Below are 22,021 nucleotides of genomic sequence, written 5' to 3'. Positions count from 1 at the left end.
ATGATACAGAAAAATAAAGCAGAGAATATGGATAAGGAGCTGGAGATCTAGTGGGATGGGCTTAGAGAAGTCCCCTGAGGAGGTAACCTTTGAGAAAATAATGAAAGAAAGGAGGAAAAGGACCATATGGAGATAAGGAAGAGCATTACAGGTAAAGGATAGGAAGTGCTAAGGCCTCAGGTACATGTGTGCCTAGTGTTTTGAGAAAAACAAAGTAACTGTTGCAGCTGGAATGGAGTGAGCAAAGGGGACAATTATGGGAGATTACCATAATCTACTCCAGAGAGGTAAGGGGAGTAGAATTGGGGAGGGGTATAGATTGTATAGGGTTTTGTAGGCTAATATAGAGACTTTGAGTTGAATGAGATGAGAAGCCTTGAGAGGTTTTGAGCAAAAGACTGACATCTTCTGATTTAAATTTTTAAAAAATGACTCTGGCTACTATTGAGAACAGGTTATAGAGACACATAGATAGATGCAGGGAGATCAGTTAGAATGGCCTGCAATATTCCAGGTAAGAGGTGATGATAGCTTGGACCTAGGTGTCTGTGATGGAGGTACAAAGAAGTATCAAGATTCTGGATAGGTTTTGAAGGTTGATTCATGGAGCTTGGTAATGGATGGGATGCAGATTATGGAAGAAAACAGATCATTGTTTTTTGCCTAAGGACTTAGAAAAAAAATTGCTTTTTAAAGTTGGGGCTACTATTGAAAAAGCAGGTTGGACAGGGAGGAGCGAAGACCAGGAAATTTCTTAAGGTTCTTATTGGGTTATGATAAATACTTCATTTCCATATGAAGATGTCAAAAAGGTGTTAGTTTTAGAGTATAAAGCCTTTAAAATTGAATGTGGTTGTTTGGAGCCCCGTATCATGTTTCACTGACCTGAGGTTGAGTGGCAGTCTTTACATATACCATCAAATTTGACAGTCATTATCATGAAGCAATATATTATTTAAGTAAGTGGGAATATTATATTCTTTTGGTCCGACACAGATTTATGTTCATGTACAGATCTATAATGTGACCGAAATTATTATCATTGCATTGTTATAATTGGTGGATTTGCTGTTTTTAAATTATTTTATAGAATCATTGAATACATTTTTTCATATTAATAGGACACAGTCACACTGTGTACTAGAATCAATGTTTATCAATTAGCCTACTAGATTTTAGATACAAATCGACTGAAATATTCAAAGGCACCATTTATATACAGAGATAGATATAGAAATATAGTTCTAGATTTAGAAATATAGGTATAACATATGCTTACAAGTGCCTACATATATCCTTGTACATATGTGATATATTTGGATGTGGATATTTATTGAAGTGGACACTTCTGTTTTGCTAACCTTATATCAGCTTTCTTTTGGGAAATGATCCCTTCTTAACTTTTCCACTATCCATGTGGTAACTCTGGAATTCCCACTGTTGTATACCAGAGAGATCCAGGGGTGAGCATCTGCCTCTCACTAACAAATCATAGTCCTTACCACAGTTTGATGCTGAAGTAAATAAATAGAGGATAGTGCTTCCTTGGGAACTTGCCCATAAATTAAAAACTAGGGAGCTACAGACAACATTTTTCCAGTACAGCTCAAAGAAGCAGGCAAAACCAGAGATGAACACTAAGACAACCAGAATGCAAGGAAGAGAGAGATATTAGGAACAAAAAAGCAGACATGGGGGCAGAATTAAAAATAACAGAGATTACTGATAGTATTGGAGTTTTTGATATTTAGTGCCTAGCCTCACTCCTGACTTTGGATTGTAGTCACTCCTGTATCTTTATTGTAAATAAATCATTTTTATTAAACCAGTTTGTATGATTCTTGGAATCAAAAGAATCATAATCGATATATGACTAAATCCTTGTGTAGACTAAGATAATAAAGTTTCTTGTTGTTGTTATTGTTGTTGTTTTCCTTCTCTTCCTTCTCTTTGAAAGCAGTACCCAACTTATTCAAGACTTTTCTCTTCAGAATATCTATGCTCAAGAGTATTTTTTCCTAGGATAAGATGGAAAAATAATTTTGTTTCATTTGTTATCTTGTTTGTGTTCTTTGTGTTCTAAGACTCAGCATTGATCAAATCCTTGGCATTGATCAAGGAAGAAAAACTTTGGGGGAAAAATTGGCCATAGTAAATTCCACTGTGGTATCCAACATTATCATTTTATTTCCTTTATGTTTAAAAGGAAACAAAATACTCTCAAAATTTATTGAATACTTAATGTATATCAGACATTGATTAAATTATTCTGCTTTAATCCCATTTTCTTGACAACAGTCTCCAAAGTATTATTCCTATTTTATGAAAAGAGGAAACTGAGAACTAATCAGGGATTTCCTCCACAAGGTCTCACAACTGTTGGCTGAAAATAAGATTCAGGACTCTAATAACCACTACCACATGCCTTATATCTGCATAGAAATTTCCAGGGGATTTTATTGCATGAATCTACTGTCAGTTGACTGTTAAAATAGCCCCAAAGTACTATTTTTAGTTACAGTTGCACCCATTCCACCCCACATGATGAAAATTAATGTAGGCTGCCAAAACAATTGATTTCACATTTATCTTAATAATCCATTTCAATATTTGACAGTGTGATACATGCAATAGTCAATGACCTTGGGCTTCAGGGATTTTTGATAGTATTCTTAATTTCCTAAAGAGTATTTTTTTTCTGTGATACATAAAATGAAATAGAAAAGATTTGGTTAGCATAATCAAAATACCACCTTTTCACATCAGTATGACATAAAAGGACATTACAGTTTCTGCCATCCCTAACTGAATAAAATAAGTGTCTCATTCCTCCAGCATTTCTGGTTTCTAGACTGGTGATCATGAAAATGTCTCCTCCTGAATCCTTTCCAGGTCTCCAAAGATCCTGTCAGTTTTGGAATCCAGAAAGCCTTCAATTCCAGGACATGCACCTTATTATACTGCTCAGCCAGAAATTCAGCTCTGAGTGAACCTGATGTCAGCTCAATGTGTCACAAGCCAGTTTTTAACACTAGAATATAAAATCCTCAGAGTGAGGGTATAATTGGCCCAATTACATTTTGGCTGAGACTAAACTCACCAATGTCTGTACATTGGGAAAAAAATAATGTCTTATAATGCCATTTCACATACATATATAGAGAGATAGATGACTTATATACAAGTTTATTTTAGTTGGGACTCCCATTTAGCCATATCTTAATGTTTATAAGTCATGCATCATGCATTAGCATAAAACTATGCCATAACACTGTGATATCCATGAAATTCAGTAACGTAAACTCTAGGATTCCATTATTATAAAATTAAAGAAAATAAATATTTTTCCATAAGCCTGTGCTTTCAAAATCATAAATTAAATATAATGGAGTTATGCCATACATACATATTGGTATAGATTGTATAGTGGACTGAGAAAGGCCCCGGGGATCATAAAGTAACCACTCTGAAGCCCATTTCTTCCTCCTGGAAGGTAAGAACTTCAGCCTGTGTTGACTGAGAAGTGGACTGATGCAGAACAGGAATCCACATTCACTTGCATTATAGTATAACTGGACGCTCCTTATCAGCTTCTGGATTACATGGGCTGTGTTATTGCTGGCCACAGTCTTGCTGGGGGAGCTATCCTAGGATTTTATGGATATTGTAAAAATTGTTTTATCCATTTTATTCATTTTAACTGAGTTTTAGTAGGACTGCTAATTTTATCTAACATTTTGATATAAATCAAAAAGACTCTTAATCAGCAAAAGAGGGCAAATTGACCTATGTCAAGTTTTCCGTGTTAGCATCCATTCTTTATACTTATACACTGAGTAAAATGACACTGTATTCCTCCTAACAAAGTATGCATTTCTACTGAGCTCTAACCCACATTTTCTGACTAATTCAAACCATATGCCAGTGAGTCCACTACATATTTTTATATTGTGGGTTAATGAGACTTGATAGACTGTGTCATTTCTTCTTCTTTCAAACTTGAGGGTAAACACCAGCTTGAGAAAGAGCCCTTTATATTTTTACTTTTTAATGATGCAAACTTCCTTGAACTGCAGTATAGAAAGTACCAATAATTTTATGCTTTTGCTTCTTTAGATCTCAGTGCTGTTATGACTTAGCTCCAATATCTTATATAATAACTATTAGTGTTTTAAACTGGCTTCTCTACAGATGACATAGTAGAGAATGTCAACATGATGCTGTCTTTTTGTCACAAAACAATACTTTAAATTTCAGTCTGGTGAGAAGTATTTAAAAACAGATACAATTTGCCTTGCTTAATGCTTGAGAATTGGCCATTGGGCAATGTTGAATGTGTTTACATTCTTATATGGTGGGTTTATCTCCTTATCTTTATCAATTGGCATGAACTTCCCAAACTACAGATTTTAGATCCGATTTTCTCCAGATCATGGTATGAAATTGAATGAGCTAAATCTTTATTGCCTTTGATATGGTTTGGGAATAACATTTACATTAGGCATGAAAAGTATAGCTGAGGTCGGCTGTCTAGGATTCTAAATTGTAACTTTATATTTAAAGAAAAAACATAACTCACATACATTCAGAAGTATCAGACAGGGCACCTGCTTATGGGATCCTGAGAAAGCAGTTTCTTGACCTTTAATAATGTCTTATTCCTGTTGTTTATCCTCTGACAATTGTGTTCGGACTTGTCAGTGGGGAATCACAGCCCATAAGTAAATGATGAGAGGATATTTGCATTTATTTCCTTGTTTGACAATAATTCTGAAGAACCTGGAGGGAAGACAATTGAAAAATTAAATTAACTCAGGCCAAGGCCAATAAAAAGAAGTCCCCTGAAGTGCTTCCGTAAATGATAGAAGTGCTGAAGACTTACTTCGTTTATATATGACGAGGGAAATGGTATCAGTCATCTATAATTTTCATGTCCCTGTTGCTGACAATAGATTATTAATAAATTTATGATGAATGCCTTTGAAATTTCTGAGAGGTTTTCTGGCTTAGATTATCAATTGTATAATTCTGTAGGACAGTGGAGTTCCTATGGTGACAGTTTTGGCTAATCTAAGCCAAGGCCTAATCTTGGGGTCCTTAAATCAATGACAACATATTGAAGCCAATGAGTGGATAGCATATTAAATAAAGTCTTTCATAATTCTGTGTAATAAAACCATAGGTTATAGATGAACCCCATTGGATTGGATGTGGAAGGTAATTTTGGATAACAGACCTGTCTCTACTTTTGCACATAGGAGGCAGCACCATTTAATAACCATATACCACAGAGCATGTGACACAGGGTACTGGCTAGTGCCAGGCCTCAAGGCAGCATTATTAAGACCAGCAGCCCTTTTTTCTGAAACTCAAAACTTAGGTTATGCCATAGTTATTCTGCCAATTCCCTTTGACTCCTGAATTTATTTTATGATTTTTATCTGAGTCATTACCTGAGGTTCAGAGGTCAACCTAAACTTAATCCTCAAAATATAAATTATGATATAATATATTTATTGAGGACATTATCTTTCTGTTAGCTTGAAGGTATAGTCTGTTGGGTTTTTTTTTTTCTCCCGTTCTGAGATTTTCTTTATCTTCTTTTACTGTAAACTACAGCAGTGGTTCAGAAGCCAGCATGTTAGGCCCATCCTTATTCAGCCTCACCCCTTTACATTCCACCTTGATATGACTCTTCTTCAGTCCTTCTCCGGAAGTAAGAGCAGCCTTACACTGTGCATCTAATTGCCTACACCCCCATCCAAAGTCATCCTCTAGGTTGGCAGCATCCCTAATTTTACAGTTGAAGAACCTAAAACCCAGATATTCCAAGTGACTTATTAAGGTTACCAGGTCATTACAGCAAAGCAAAAAACAAAACAAAAACCCCAAAAAACACACAACCCAAGAAATTCTGACTCCTAGTCCACTGGAAAAGAATTTGGATCATCTGTTACCTACTATCTGCATAGTAAATGGAAATGTCATATAGTCTCTGAGTCAGAGTTTTCTCATCTTCAAGAGTAGAATAATAATATCTAAGAATTTTGCAGGTAAATGGCTAAATATGAGATAATACAAATGTACATAACACTTGCTCAATAAAAAGTATTTTTGTTTTGCTTTTTAGTGTTACTATGTCTATATTATATTGTGCCTTCCTTGTAGACTGAAAATTATATGTTCCATTCATCCCCCTGATTTCCTACAAGATTTTAGTGTGTTTATTTTAATTATCTGAAAAATCCTGGGGGCAAGATGTTACTGCTTTCCCAAATTGAGATTACATATACCTGTCTCCTGCCAAAAAAAAAACCCCAAAAAACAAAAACAGCTTTATATGCAGCAGGGAGGTTATATAAATATGATTACTGTTACATTTCTACTACAGTATGAGGCAACTATGTATTTATATATTGATCATGGAACTTAAGGTCTTCGTTTTTGGGGGGGAGAAATCTACCCAGTCTGCATGTCTGACTAAACTGTCATGTTTTCACTTTTCAGAATGTTTCATGAACTAGATGTTATCATTAGCAAAGGTAACACCTCAGTATTCTGTGAAACTCTGTAGTCTCTGTGGGCTTGAAATGCCTGGAATATTTAAAGTTCTCAAGTGAAAGTTGAGTTTCACAGTGGCAGAGGAAGTGGCTCCTTGTCTTAGAATCACTTTATTCGCTTGGATCCTAGGTCTCCAGTCTCTGCAGTGACCAGGCTCCTGGGCCACATTTTAGTTTCCTCCTTCTTCCTCTTGCCTGAACTTCCTGACACTGACGTGGCCTCAGGCTTACTACTAGGACTTCTCCTTTCCTTTCTCCCCCTTCCCTTTCCTTCTCTTCTCACCTACACTGATTCCTCAGTGAGCACATCACATCTCATTATAAGAAATCTGCAGTACATGGTAATGATTTGTAAATATACTGCTGATTCTTAAACAAAGGGGTAATGATTTGTAAATATACTGCTGATTCTTAAACAAAAGGGAAGAGAGGGATCCTGACCCCCACACAGTTGAAAATCTGCATATAACTTTTAACTTCCCCCAAACTTAACTACTAATAGCCTGTTGGTGACTGGAAGCCTTACCAATAACATAAACAGTCTATCAACACATATGTTATGTGTATTATATACTGTACTCTTACAACGAAATAGCTAGAGAAAAGAAAATGTTATAAAGAAAAGCATAAGGAAGAGAAAATACATTTACAATACTGTACTGCATTTATGAAAAAAAGTCAACATATAAATGGACCTGTATCATTTAATCCTGTGTTATTCAAAGGCCAACTGTATATCTCTAGCTCAAAGTCCCCTTTGAACATTAGATATCTAAATTTAGTCCCAAACTCATTGCATACAAACATGAACATTTTAAGTTTCACGAGAGAGAGAAGGGAAACAGGAAAGGAAAAAGAAAAAAAAAAATTCCTGCTTTACATACTTTCTACTTCATGTCATTTAATGCCAGTTCCACTGTTGATTGCTCCAGCTCCAAGTCCTCAGAATCATTCTGGAATTTTCTTTTTTCTTCATACCTACATCAAGTGATTTTAAAAGCTTTCTCATTGTTTGAAAACATCCAAAGCCAACCATCACTCACTTTTCCTTCTGCTGTGCTACCACCCTCGTTCTCACCCAGACTATCACAGCAGCCTCCTGACTGGTCTCTTTGCTTGCACCTTTGTCTCTTTATAGTCTTTTCTAGTCTTTTCTCATATCAGCCAGAGTAACCTTGTTAAATCTCAGGCCAACTCAAAACCGTGTAATAGTTCACCATTTCTCTCAGGTCAAAAGCCAAAGACCTGTGCTCTTATATTACCTTGTAGACGTTTTCTTCTACTTTGATTTCTTTTGCTGACTCTACTTCAACCCCAATTGCCTGCACGGAGCATACTGCCTGCCCCAGGTCTTTGCACTTTCTGTTAATTTTGCTTGGAGTGTTTTCCTTAGATACCTCTTTTTCTTTGAAGATTCTTCTCAAAGGTTAACTTTTCAAGGGGTGGCTAACTAGCTCCGTCAATAGAGCAGACTGTTAAACCCAAGGTCATGAGTTCCAGCCCCACACTGGACGTGGATCCTACTTTAAAAAACAAGTTAGCACCTCAATGAGGCATACACTGACCTCCGTGTGTAAACTGTGACACTTCTCACAGGACATGTAATACATCCCAATCTGCTTTATTATTTTTACCATGTACAAATAATTTCTTCTAATGTACTACTATGTACTTCTAATTTCCTACTATGTTATGTGTATTATTACTTACTTATATTTCCCAACTAAAATGTGATCTCCACAAAGGCAGGTATTTTTGTCTTTGTTCACTGATGAATAAAATTCATATACAACTCTTGAGAGAATGAAGGACTGCATATGTTATGCATGCTTGTGCTGCCACATTCTCTTCCATTTCTGACTTCTGACAAGAATCACTTGTGTTCTCCTGTGAGAACATGTCTACAGGAAAATGGTACCTACCAGGCATACAGCTTAATCACACTATGTTCTGGTTTGATAATAATAGAGAGCTGATTGCCATGTTCAGTCTTCTCTTTTTTTTTAAGTTATCATTAACTTTACTAAAATTGTGCTGTATACTTCAAAATTAATGCAACTACCAAGAAACATAGGATGATGCATGCATTCCCTATTTTGAAAATGAAAGTAGTTATAGAATCATAAGGCCTTGAAGTTTAATCCCTAAATAGGACTTCTGACATCTAACCTGTTCCCTGAATTCGTATTGATTAGAGAGGTCCAGTTCACCCAAAAGTCATATAATACATGCCGATTATATGCCAGGCACACTCTTGTGGAAGTACAAAAGTAAATGTGACATTACTTTTACCTTCAAAGAAACTTCAAATCTTGTAGGTAAGACAGATAAGCAATCATTAATCTCATTGGTGGTGAGATTTCCACTTTAACAAGGAACACTTGAAGAAACCTTTTTTGACATCCAGCCCTGGAAGTCACTTAGACCCATGGTGCTTTTTCATCACCTAGTTCTGTGACACAGAATGAAAGAGGATCTGGGCTTTGTAGGTGGGGAAAAAAAAAAAAAAAAAGGAAAGGCAACCTACCTACTCCAGTATTTGAAAGGGGGTATCTTCATGACCGACTTCTAGAGCAAAAATTCAGCATGTCTGTTTTCTGTAAGTCTAAAAGATTTTTCTATTCAGTTAGCTACTTAATTGTATATTGACAGCCACTCTGTGATGTGGGGCAAATCTAATTAAATGTTGCAAATTTTTTATTTTATAATATTCTTACTGGTTTTATTGGTCCATTGTAATATTTAGATAAAAGTATGACTGAATATCCTATTTTGGGATTGTCAAAGTAGTACTGATTTTAGAATTGAATTCAGTGTCAATTTGGTGAATGTGACTTCATTAATACATGTATAATATTTGCATAAAGCAAAGCAGTGTTTGTTTAAAGTAATTGTAGCGATATGATGACACTATCTTTCTAAAACTTAACTGGAGAATGATCAAGAAGTTGTATATGTTCTTTCTAATCTCTCTCTCTCTTTTGGCTAAAAAGGTAAAAAATAAGAAACAAATTGAATGCAACACAGCTTACATTTTTAGTGATATGGAAACACGTGCGCCCTTAACATTTATGAGAAATAAATCCTGGGTTGCTTGGGTGGCTCAGTCCATTAAGTGTTGGAATCTTGATCTCAGAGTTGTGAGTTCAAGCCTTATTTTGGGCTCTGTGCTGGGCATGAAGCCTACTTAAAATAAAGAAGCAGAAGGAAAAGAAGAAGAAAGAAATCCTAACCCTGTGTAGTAAGCTGTGTTCATGGGTTATAAGCTTTTTCTCTTGGGTCTCCACAGTTAACTCAGACTAATAATCAGTCTTGTTGCCAAGGAGAATAGAAGGTGATAAAGCATAACTGGATGATGTAGGCAGCAAGAAGTCAGGAATTAAATAGTAAAAACATGACCAACCCAAGCAACTGGCTCCTCTCTCTGGAGGAAAGGTGACTGAAAAGTAGAGGAATGCCCCAGGTCACATTGGTTTTATTGTTCTCACATTTACTTCCAGAAATGAAACAAGGATCTTTCTTTTTCCTCTTCAGTTTTCTCATTTCCTCCAGCCCCCTGGGAACTGTTTTGTGGCCCTAGTGGTGAAATAATTTCTGCTCTCCAACACTGATTTTCCTTTCACTATTCATTTAGCTAATTTCTTTAGACTCCAATTCATGCCATTTTCCTAAGTTAGTCAAAAACTAATTATTTGGGCACCGTATTAGGTATAAAAACTAGGCTAAGCTCTCAACTTGGAGTGTGAAATTAGGGCACTGAATTCTCAAAGCAGTTTCACACAAGGCAAGTGGGAACAAAACCTGGCTTGGGCAGGGGGAGGGGGGTTGGAGGGGGAGGGGAGTGGGGAGGGCTTGTGTATTAGAAGATTTTCATTGTAAGGTGGTTGACGTTAGAGATAGTCCAGTGCCACAGAATGTAGGCTGTATAGCCACAGACAAAGTGCTATCTGAACTTCATTTTTCCTTTTGTAAAATGGGTAAAATCTTGAAGAATAATTCTGATAACATGCACTTGACACATGCTCAACTTTCAATATATGTTAGTTTCTGTATTCCTTATAGTAAAGGGAAGACTCAATTTAATGAGTCAATAAGTAGGTATAGTCACAAGTGTGTCCCTCACTGGAGAAAGGGTAAAACAGTATAGTCTCCTTGTTTTTAGTTTCATATAGTTCTGTTTATGACTCTTAGGTTATAAATTCTTTTTAACATTGAAAAGTCTTCACCCTAAAGATTCTTCATACCTTTATAATCCCTCTTGGGAAACAATGTGGTATACTAGAAGACCACTCTCCCCACCCACACACACACTTTCAGTACTACCAGTAATGCTACTTAGATTTTTAAATCCTAACTCTGCTGCATACTAAGCAGTTTAAGTTTAGAGTCACTGGGTGTCTCCATGCATCAATTCATTTACAAAATTTTAGCAATGTTATGTACTTCACACAGTGATTGTGAGAGTTAATATATAATCAGCATATGATAGCCATTCATTTAAATACTAGTTTTGACTCCAGCCTTAAATTGTTGGAAAAACAAAAAAAATTCTGCCTCCTTGACAAGGTTGATTACAGATCACGTTAGATAAATGAAGCATTTGGAAATGAGTCTTCATCTAAGCAATAAGAACAGCCCTGCTAAATATCAGCATGTGATCCTCTAACCTTTTGTTTATGTCTTTCAAAGGCAAAGGAACCCTGATCCCTCTTCTTCTTCTTATACGTATATACTTATTCTTCTTACTTATACTTTTTTCCTAAGCCTCGTTTTCCTTGCTCTAGTCATTTTATTTGACCTCTTCATTTCACAGCATAAGGACATTCAGCAGAAGCTTGAGAGGAAATAACCTTTCATCTCAAAGTTTATGTCAAGAAGCCTGTAGGGCTTTAGCAATCAACTTCTTTCAGCTAGACTTTGGAGAAGATGTTGAAAGGCGGTTTCCATCCATCCAAATGTTATCTAAATCAATAGGCTATGGGCTTGAGCTCCTATAGACACACAAAAGGGATGAAGCTAGAGTCATTCCAATTGGCTGTGGGAACTTTCAAGCTTTACTTCACACACAAATATCCTCTCTAGAGAAATTCATCCTTAAATTTCTGCCATGTAATCCTTATGAAGACATTTTAGGCCTGCTAATTACTCCACCAAATGTATATATTTATTTATATTTATGCTTATTTATCAGACTTTTTTTTCTTTCACATACTTCTTATGTGACTAGAGGAAGGTGATCATTGCTTCTGATTTGTACAGACATTTTATAAAGATTAAAGTTATTTTAGGATATTAGAAATCAAACAAGGGAGCCCAAGTGCTAAAAGAAAATGATGTCTGGGTTGTTCTCATTAATCAGTTCAACTAAGTACAGGTTAAGCAGGAAAACCTATTGTTTTGATCCACATTGAGTAAAGCTTTTGTAATGTACATTCATGAATTTCCTTAGGAAGGATAATGTAGTAATAATAATTAAATCATCTCATTATAAAACTTGCAATGACACAGGATTGTGATTCTGAATATTAATACTCATTGTCCATTGATTTAAGTATGTAGGAGATTGAAATGAATGTTCCCTTATGCCTGAGTATATTTTGGAATTTGCTTTTTCTTTTTGATATTTTCTTGAAATAAAATCCTGATATTAGTTTGCTTTCCTGAAAAGCAGAGGTCAAGAGAGATTTCTATTATCATTAATTGATTTGAATGTTCTGATTTGAACACTTTGATTGAATCAAAATATGCAGGTCACATTTTTATGTAAATTAACACTCTTATCTGAAGCAAAGAAATATTGTTAACTTATGAATTTTTACATTAGATATTGATTTAATTAATAAAATCTGAAATCTGCTTTCTTATTATTAGGTTGGAACTGAAGCCCTTTTTACTCTTTAACATATTTGATGTACAAAATGGCAATTTAGCTCCAAAAGAGAGATGATTTAGCTGTCTTACACTTTATTTTTAAGTTTTGTATTCTTGGTTCTCTTAATCCATTTGAGCTGCTATAACAAAATGCCACAAACTGGCTGTCTTAGAAATATATTTCTCATCGTTCTGGAGGCTGCAAAGTCTCAGATCATGGTGCCAGCAGATTTGATATGTGGTGTTTGGAGTCTACTTCCTCACCAATTGCCATTTTCCCACTTCCTCACATGGTGGGAGAAACTAGGGAGCTCTGAGGGGTCTTTTTAAAAGGATGCTAATCCCATTCATGAGGCTCTACTCTGATGAGCTTATCACATCCCAAAAGGACTTCCTGATATCAACACCTTTGTGGGTAGGATTTTAACATATTAATTTTGGGAAGACACAAATATTCAGACCATAGCATTGATTGTAAGCAGGGAGCTCTCAGTTGAGATACCAGTATTGGTATGAAGTCCTAAAACCTCACTGGAAATGTATCCTTCTTTCCAGTAGTTTCCAGCCCATTTCCCAGACTACTCCATGTGCATAATTCATAGCATCTCTACTCAGTTTACCTCAAAGTGAATAATTTTTTTTTTCTAAACTACTGAACCTGGGTATCACACAAAGCTGAAGCCCACCTGATTCTCTGCCGTGGTTCTTCATAACCATCCCTGTTGATACTACCTTGGTTCAAGCCCCCAAAATCTGTCTCCTGGTCTGTTGCAAAATTATCCTAACTAATTTCCCTGTCTCTGCCATGATCTCTTTAAAATGAGACTCTGACCATATCACTTACTGCTTAAAACTTCTAAGGAGTTTCTTATTCTTGTACGGTACAGTCCAACCTCCTGAAGAGAGAGAATGTATGGGATTCTAAATGATCTTGCCCTGCCTATTTGTCTTTCACATTCTTATCTCAAACTAGATAGAAAAAAAATAACTCTTTAAAGTTTCCCATGTACATGATGCTTCTTGTCTTAGTAATTTTGCTAAAAGTTCTTCTCTGGAGAAGTCTCCCTATACCTTTTTCCTTAGTCAGCTCTTACTTAGACTTTAAGGTTGAACTCACACAACACTGCAGGAAGATTTCTTGAAGTATTTTCTCTGCCCTTCACAGAGTCTGTGCCCCTTTGTGTTCACCAGTAATGGCCATTCAGAGATGGTATTCCCCTTTCTGTTTCCCAGTATTGGCACAGTGCACTTCCATATAATTTCCATACTGGATTTTATGCCAGTAGTGTTCCTTCACGGTGAAAGTTCCTTGTAAGAATTTATCTTTCCATCTCTAGCACCTTGCAGAAGAGTATCTGTGCCAAATAACTGTTGAATAAATTTGCTGACTGAATGAAGAGAAGAATGTTAATGTTCCTAGGAATACTTCAAATGTGTTTTGGATCCCATTTAATCATTGGTTCCTTCCATGTACTCTAGAAAGGATTTCTGTGTGGATTAGGACATTGGGTTAGTAGCACCCACTTTCCTCTGCAACTCCAGATTCTCTGATATTTCCTTTACTAGAGGTCTAGATTAATCTGTAAGCAGGTTAAGGGGTGAGAACACTAGTCTTTGCTCTTATAGGCTGAAGAATTTTAATTACCTGAAACATTGATTAGAGGTATTATAATAAATGTAAACCTTTTACATTTACAGTAAATAGGATTTGTTGATACTTAGATAGTGTTTGGTATAATCTTGACTCATTTTTGGAAAGATTATGATAACATCCTGTAACAATAATAATCCATTATAGTCTTTCTGAGGTCCTGTCATCCAGGTCAAGGTCATTATCAACCTACAGGCATTTGTGAGTCATCTTTATGTGTCTAGAACAGTGTTAGGATTTCAAGTGAATAATATTCTAAAGAGCCTAAGTAACATCATTTTGAGATTAAGGACTCCATTAAGAGCAACCTTGGGCTACATGTAGCCCCAGTTCCAGAAAAAGCCTCAGATTGTTCAAGGCTAAAGCCACCCTCGGACCACTCTCAGATCAGCTAAACATTTCTGTGGTCTGAGTCAGGGCTGGGAACTGCAGACAAATTAACCAATTACTCACCACTTGCCTAAACCCCACGTAGGCCCTTTGAGCTCACCTCATAATTAGTCATTTTCAAAAGATATTCAAAGGTCATGATTGAGTCCCCGCCAAAAGTAATGGACACCTCACAGATACTGAATAGTCAAAACTATTACCTTGGGTGCTGTACAATTGTAATTGGAACGTATATAATGATGTCATACGTACAACATGTGCACTATAACACCCCCGCCCTTACCCCATAAAAACTCTGCTCACTATTGTTCAGGGCTTCACCTTGCTGCCACTACACCGGTAGGTGGGTGAGCCCCTGCTCGAGCTTGTAATAAGGACCCTTTTGTACTTGCATCAGTGTCGGCTCCTTGGTGGTCTCTGGGGACTCGCGAATCGGGCACAACAATTCCAGGAATAAACCTGAGCAAGGCCTGACAAGTGGGTGGTAAATCTCATAAAGGGAAGTAAATAGTTGTGTTTAGTAAATAGTTGTGTTCAAGTAAGATAAGCTATAAAGTAAGATAAGGAGAATGGGCCATGTTAAGGAAAGTTTAGAAGGCCTGGAAGACATCTAAGATGTTATGATGCTGGGTGCCTGGGTGGCTCAGTTGGTTAGGCATCTGACTCTTGATCTCAGAGTTATGAGTTCAAGCCCTTTGTTGGTCTCTTTGCTGGGCCTGAAGTCTACTTAAAAAGTAGATAAAAATAAATGTGGCACAATAGCAAAAATGTTTATAATGAGATATAAAAAAGTTGGAGAGGGATATAAGAGCTGGATGTAATGTACTGGTAGGTATATGACAAAATATAGTAAAACATTAATGGTGAAATCTATTTATTAATATATGGGTGCTTACTATAAAGGTCTTTAACTTTTCTCTATGCTTGAAACTTTATGAAGTCAAATATATGAAAGCTTTCATGTGAATGATAATTTTAGATCTCTGCTAAAGTACATATGAATGAAAAATCAGAAGCAAATGACCTGAATATTTGTGCTAAGAAAAAAAATTGACATATTTATTTTTCTTAGTTTTTATAATTTCAGAACATGGAAAAGGTAAAGGCAAATTGTTTTAACTAAGTTTGATTAATACTTAATCAGAATAAGGGAGAGTGGAGACTTGGACATTTACTGCCTGTATGACTTTGGATAAATGATTTAGTCTTAAATTTTCTAAACCGCCCTTTCCTTTTCAGTAACCTGTGACCAACAATATTGCCAGCTTTCGGAGTGTGTCACGAGGACTGAATGTTTTAATGCAGGTAAAATGCATAGGAAAGGGCTCAGTACCTGGTAAATATTGGCTAATAATTTTAGGAAGCTGACATTTTCCAAAATAATTATTGTACACATAGTTTCCCCTCCACCTCCTAGCATTGTGTTTGGTTTGTAGGTTGTTCCCTCTTTAATACTGGGAATCAGCCGAATGTCTTTTTTCTTAAACGAACTGTGTTTTTTTTCCTTAAAGCCTGTTAAGTATTTTGAAGAGCTTGGGAAAGGAGCTCTGAAGCGTCATCAAAGTTACAGTAGAGGGATAGCAGCCCTCTGAGGAAGTCAGAAGTAGTGTTAAGTTTTCCACAGAGCACCCTTTGATCCTGCTCATTTAGAGAACAAAATAGATTTCTGTGGCTGTTAGCCTATTAGCGCTCCCTGGGGAGAGGACTTGATCAGGAATGAGACACTATATAGAAAGACAAAGCATGGAGAACAAGGCATCTCCTGAGGTTCAGTGCTGATATCTGTGCTGTCATTGATTTCTTCACCTTGAATGGTGGCTAGAGTCTGTGTAAATTCAGCACAGAGCTTTCCATGTGGTTGTTTACAGCCCCAACTTTCAGGACTTTTCATTACAGAAGGCTCATTCTCTCTTTCTGGGCTACATTTAGCATTGAGATGATAAATAGCTCTACTGGGGTTGGAGGAGGTTCTAAGATTATAAATTGTGGTTGAAGTACATGTCCTATCCTTTCCTGAGCCCAAAGAAAAGGATCTGGATGATTCCTTTGATTCCTTTAAGCCTTTTTAAGAAACATGCAAAATACAATCATGAGCTATCTTTTATGGATTACCTGGTATACCTTTTATGGTATTCCCTGGCTATGGAATCCTGAACCAGATTTATCCATAATAGAGAAATCACCGGACTATCACAAGGCAGTGGCTAGCCTTGGGAGTCCTTATTTGGCTGCTGGGAACTACAAAGCTAGGAGCTATCTTCTGGGATGAGAAAATGAGAACAGGGCAGATAAATCTACATGCATTGTAGTGCTCAGTTCCATTCTTGCCACAGGCTGACTCCTGCTGGGGATAGTGTGGTTGTTAGAGTGTATTGCCATCTAAAGAATTATGCCTACTCCAGTGATGCCAAGCAATTGTAGGTAGTTGGGTTTATACTATTAACAACATTGTTTCCTAGCCAATAGATCTCAATACACAGGATATTTTTCTCCATTGTTTTCTGATTACACAGCTTTCCTTAAAGACAGGCTGCTTCCTCCAGCTCTATATACCGGAAGTTAGTGACTGACATGTAGTGAATATTACATGAAGTTATGTTATATGAATGAATGAATAGGCTGTTTTGATAATTCAGCTATCATTATTTTACATAGCAATGTTTTGGAATACTGAACTTAGAAATTGTATTATTGTAACCTATTTATATGTTGTAAATGTAACATATGCCCCCAGGAAAAATAATCAGATTTTTAAAAAAATGATAATTACACATTTTTCCTATACTCACAGATAACCACAGTTAACATGTGGGATACTTTTATACTTTTTTTCCTATCTTTCTCTGTCTCTGTCTCTCTGTCTCTCTCTCTCTCTCACACACACACATACAGACACACACACACACACACACACACACACACACACAACCGTATGTTGAGAGAGAGAGAATGCAAGTGAGGAAGGGCAGAGAGAAGAAGAGGGAGGATCCCAAGCAGGCTCTACGCTGCCAGCGTGGAGACCAATGTAGGACTCGAACTCAGGAAATGTAAGATCATGAGGTGAGCCTAAACCAAGAGTTGGATGCTTAACAGACTGAGCCACGCAGGCACTCCTAGGTAATGTAAATTTCCTAAGGAATAAATGTACCGTGATACATTTTAACCAATGCTCTGTTGATGAATATTTAGGTTGTTTCTAATTTTTAAATATATTTTGTAATTGAAAGTAAATATAATTTTAGTCATGTTTTTTGCATATATCAAGGATAGATTTACTAATGTAGAATTTCTGTGTACTTTTTGGCTTTAAAAAGAATATTTCTGTTACTTTTGAGTATTTTGAAAAATCAAATTCATTTATGCTGAATATCTTAATAGCAGCATTAAATATTTAAAATTCATTTGTTGTAAACTCAAAATTTAGCATTGAAAGCATCCTAGGAGGAACATTTCTTTTATTATCTTTGAGATGTACAGTATACTTACCCACAAGGTTATTACCATCACATAATTGCAGCTTTTAGGGTTTGGTACATGTTAACAGTCTGAACTCTAATATCCAAAATGTCTCTTCTGCTTCACTATGTCTAGATGACATTTATACTATCTTCTAGGCCTTGAAAATTGACATGAAACAGTAGCCATTTGTATATAGTCATGGAACTCTGTTGCTATTCAAATTTGACAGAAGTGGACTAGTAGACTAACTGTCCATATATATGTGGGTATATGTAAATGTATATACATATGTGTGTGTGTGTGTGTGTGTGAAAGAGACGGACAGAGAAAAAAAGAGGGAAGGATAGAGAAATGAGAGGATATGGTTCTACTACGTATCTCTTTTTCCCTTTTATTTTGCACATTTCTACTCTTTAATTTACATATATCTCTCTTCCATCTACCCACAGTACTTGATTTACTTTAGTGGTATTCTGACATTACCTCTGGTCTCTGTCTTTTCTATGTCAGTCCATTTCTTTTCCAGTTCTTTCATCCACCTTACTGGCCTCAAGTGACAGTAAAATATGGTAGTTTTCCTGAAGGAGTGTTTCTTCCTCCTATCTTCTGATGCTGGGACTGCTTCTCTGTTTTTCTCTTTCAGTACCTTCTCTACCTTCCAGTCTCATGAGTTTGTTCCTCATTTCCTTTGCACTGATTCCCAAACCTATGCAACAAACCAACTCAAACCTTGATGTCTTGAGGCTCCACAAGGGGCTGATGAATAAGAGCCTGCAAGTAGGGCAATGACAGCTACAAAAATAATAGCACTTAAGTGGGAAAAACCATTAGGCTTCACCACAAGATTCTCCGAATGATTCCCAGTGCCCGTCCCTTCCCTTTTCCTTTGCCTGTTGGTAGTTCTGACCTCACCCTCTTGTTATTGGTTATTATGAGCTGAATTTCTGGGTTTTGACATCCTCATTGGTTGAGTTTTCCCTCACTTGGATTTAGTTGCTAAACCCAACCTCTCTCCTCCTATCTGTCCTCCTCCACCCCCTCCCTTCTGCCTCCCTGTCTCATCCTCTCTCATCTTTTGCTGTACATTTCCTAGCAGTTCAAACTCCTGAGGATTGATGCAGAAGTAGTAGAATAAGAGGGTCTCATTGTCTTGCTTGATAAGGGAGATGCCAGTTCCTCCAGGGCTGTGTGTCTTGTCAGATCCAACCTGGTAGTTTTAATTCCCTTCAGCGCATTAAGGAGTCTACTCCTGAAATCACTATTGCACTGTATGCTAACTAACTTGGATGTAAATTAAAAAAAAAAAAAAAATTAATGTAAAAATAAATAAAATTTAAAAAAGAAGGAAAAGAAAAACATTCCCTTCACACAGGAAAAGATGGGCATTCTATTAAAAATGCCTGCTCCTCTGGAGCACCTGGGTGGCTTGGTCAGTTAAGTGTCCGATTTTGGCTCAAGGTCATGATCTGGCATTTAGTGAGTTCGAGCTCTGCATTGGGCTTTGTGCTGACAGCTTGGAGCCTAGAGTCTGATTCAAATTCTGTGTGTGTCTCTCTCTCTCTGGCCCTTTCCTGCTCACTCTGTCTCTGTCTCTCTCTCAAAGATAAGTAAACATTAAAAAAAATGCCTGCATCTCTCTCATTGGTACCTCAGATCTTTCTAGGCTACCCTTGCTGCCATTTCAAACCTATTTTGCTATCACCGTATCTCCTTTTCTCCCATTTTCTGAACTCATTTCTTGTCTTCTTGCCTCGATCCTCTGGATAGATGCTTTTGTTCATAATTACATCTTGGTTCTTTATTGCAGGGTCACCATTAATCAGTGTCTTTAGATTTTCTTCAGCTTTACGTGCTACCCACTGAGGCTGATCCCATGACAATGCTTAGAAACAGCAGTGTCCCCCAGAACTCAATGCAGACTAGATGCAGAGAGTTCACATAGGTTTCATGACATGAGTTTTATTGTATTGCCAGAGGCTGGCTCCAGCAGGTGCAGGGGTCCCTGAAGGATGGCCAGTGTCAGCGAGTGAGAGAGCCCCGAGATTCTTTCTGATCACCAGGCAGGCATCTCTGTCCTGTCAGTTTTGGTGTCTTTATTTATAGGTCAAACGATAGCATGACATCATAAAAAGGAATTTTTACAGTGGATAACTCTTTGTGATAAGATGCTTTGGGAAGTGTACAAAGCAGGTTTTACAGAAATATTCTTGCAGAACTATTCCAGTTATAGTGAGGTTGAGTAAATTTTATAACTAAGGAATTAACAGGGTATTTTTAGTAAAAAAGGATACATATTTGTTCTAAGTTAATAATGCTAAGGTTAGGTCGTAGATTAAGTGTATAGATGGGCTAAGAGTCATTCTGTCTGGCTCTCAAGAGCACGAATGTTTTTGAACTGTTTTGAACTGGTTAATAAGTTGTTTGTGAAAACCTTTTTGACTTGATGCTGAATGTGTAAACACCATGGATGCCCTAAATGTGTTGGCCTTTGTTTTTGGGTTATGTTTTAGCTACTCTTATCTATCCTCATCCCAGCCGCCAGTAAGGGAGGGTGTTTGCGGAAAGTAGGCCTTGGGGAAGGGACTGCCATACATCACCAGTTTGAAAAGGTGTAAGTATTAACTTAAGTTCTGCCCTGATCTATTCCTTAACTCTAAATTAGGCTCTTTGTCTTGGAGCCAGGCTCAACTGTAACTCTTGTGTTCTTAACCTCCTTTATTATCTAAGTCTTGGATCTGCAAGGCCCATAGGAAGAGCCTTTTGACAATCATCCACAGGGCTTTCATCTAAAATCTCTTTTGTAAAGGCAGGAATATGCTTTTCCTTATGAGGTATCTGTGTTCGGAATATTGGTCTGATATGGAATATTGTGAGGCCTGGTCAATACCAGCAGCCTCATTTCCAACATGAGCCAGTAGTAGCAGAAAGAGATACCAGTTTTCGTTTCTCATGGCAGGAGCTGCAAACACTGCCATTTCCTTGCTGTGACTGCCATCCAGAGAGGCCGGTGCAGCTCCCAGCATTGTATCATCTTTTTTTAATTTCTTCTCTTATTTTGCTCCTGTGATTACAGTTGCCTCAAAACTAACTAGCAGTGGAGGAGCATCATTAAGAACCTAAACTTTGGAATCTGACAAACCTAGATTTGATTATGAGATCTGTGGTGTGACTTTGAGAAAATTTGTGTATCTACTCTGAATTGTACTTTTTCCATTGATAAAATGAACATGATAACAGAACCAGCCTCATAGGCTTATTATGGACATTCAGTTGCTATAAGCAAAGAACTTAGTACCTTGCCTAGAACATAAAAACTGCTAATAAATTATCATTATCATCTTCATATATATTGAAATTGGTAAAATCGGGTTTGTAGCAGGAAGTGGAAATTCTAGGGCAAAGTAATCTATGAATGCATTTTCCTGTAAATGTTAAAATCTAGATAAATTATGTTTTGTAGGTCCACCTCATTTATGACAGTTCTGGGTTTTTTTTTCATATAAAGTGATATAAACAATCAAAATACCCAAAACATGAAGAAATGTTTCACATCCTGAAAATGGAAGCTATTGCACTTGTACAAATTCAGATTTTATATCCTACAGATTGGGGATATTGGGAGATCTACAAGTATGGACTTCATTACCACCACCTGGAATTGTGAAGCCTCACCTATAAAAGACAGATGATAGTCAAAGAAGAATCATAAAGTTTAGGAGAAACTAGGGAATGCTGCGCTAAAAGGAGGAACATATCTATAAAATAAAACATTAATGTTTACTTTGGGCACAACATTTTCATTCTGGTTCTCCACCAAGGCAAAGCTCCCTAATTCTGCCAAATTTTACTTGCATAAGTTTGCATGTTGCAGTTTGACATTTCATGGCATTGAGGGTGGCAATAACCAATTCTTCCTTTACTCTCCTGATATTTCCAATAGAAAGTTTTCCCTTGTGCTCATTGACCTAAAAATGAAGTGGTGGTAATGCTCAGAGAATGCTTCTCTCTCTCTCTTTCTCTCTCTCTCTCTCTCTGTCTCTCTCTCTCTCTGTCTCTCTCTGTCTCTGTCTCTCTCTCTCTCTCTCTCACA

The 22,021-nt window shown here is 36.9% G+C and overlaps 1 long non-coding RNA gene across 1 annotated transcript in view; it reads right to left on the bottom strand.

Annotated features, from left to right (window-relative positions):
• Positions 1 to 4,601: 4,601 nt before the first annotated feature.
• Positions 4,602 to 22,021, bottom strand: part of LOC120248036 — an 18,610-nt gene continuing 1,190 nt past the window's right edge. Inside the window, exons 2-3 of the long non-coding RNA XR_005532478.1 lie at positions 7,445 to 7,538; positions 4,602 to 4,779 (exon numbers count right to left, since the gene is read on the bottom strand). This is a non-coding gene — a long non-coding RNA (uncharacterized LOC120248036). The remainder of the gene's footprint in view (positions 4,780 to 7,444; positions 7,539 to 22,021) is intronic.

Source organism: Hyaena hyaena, unplaced genomic scaffold (genome assembly GCF_003009895.1).
Source record: "Hyaena hyaena isolate Hyena2069 unplaced genomic scaffold, ASM300989v1 scaffold_566, whole genome shotgun sequence".
NCBI lineage: Eukaryota > Metazoa > Chordata > Mammalia > Carnivora > Hyaenidae > Hyaena > Hyaena hyaena.
This window is presented reverse-complemented; position numbering and strand designations above follow the sequence as displayed.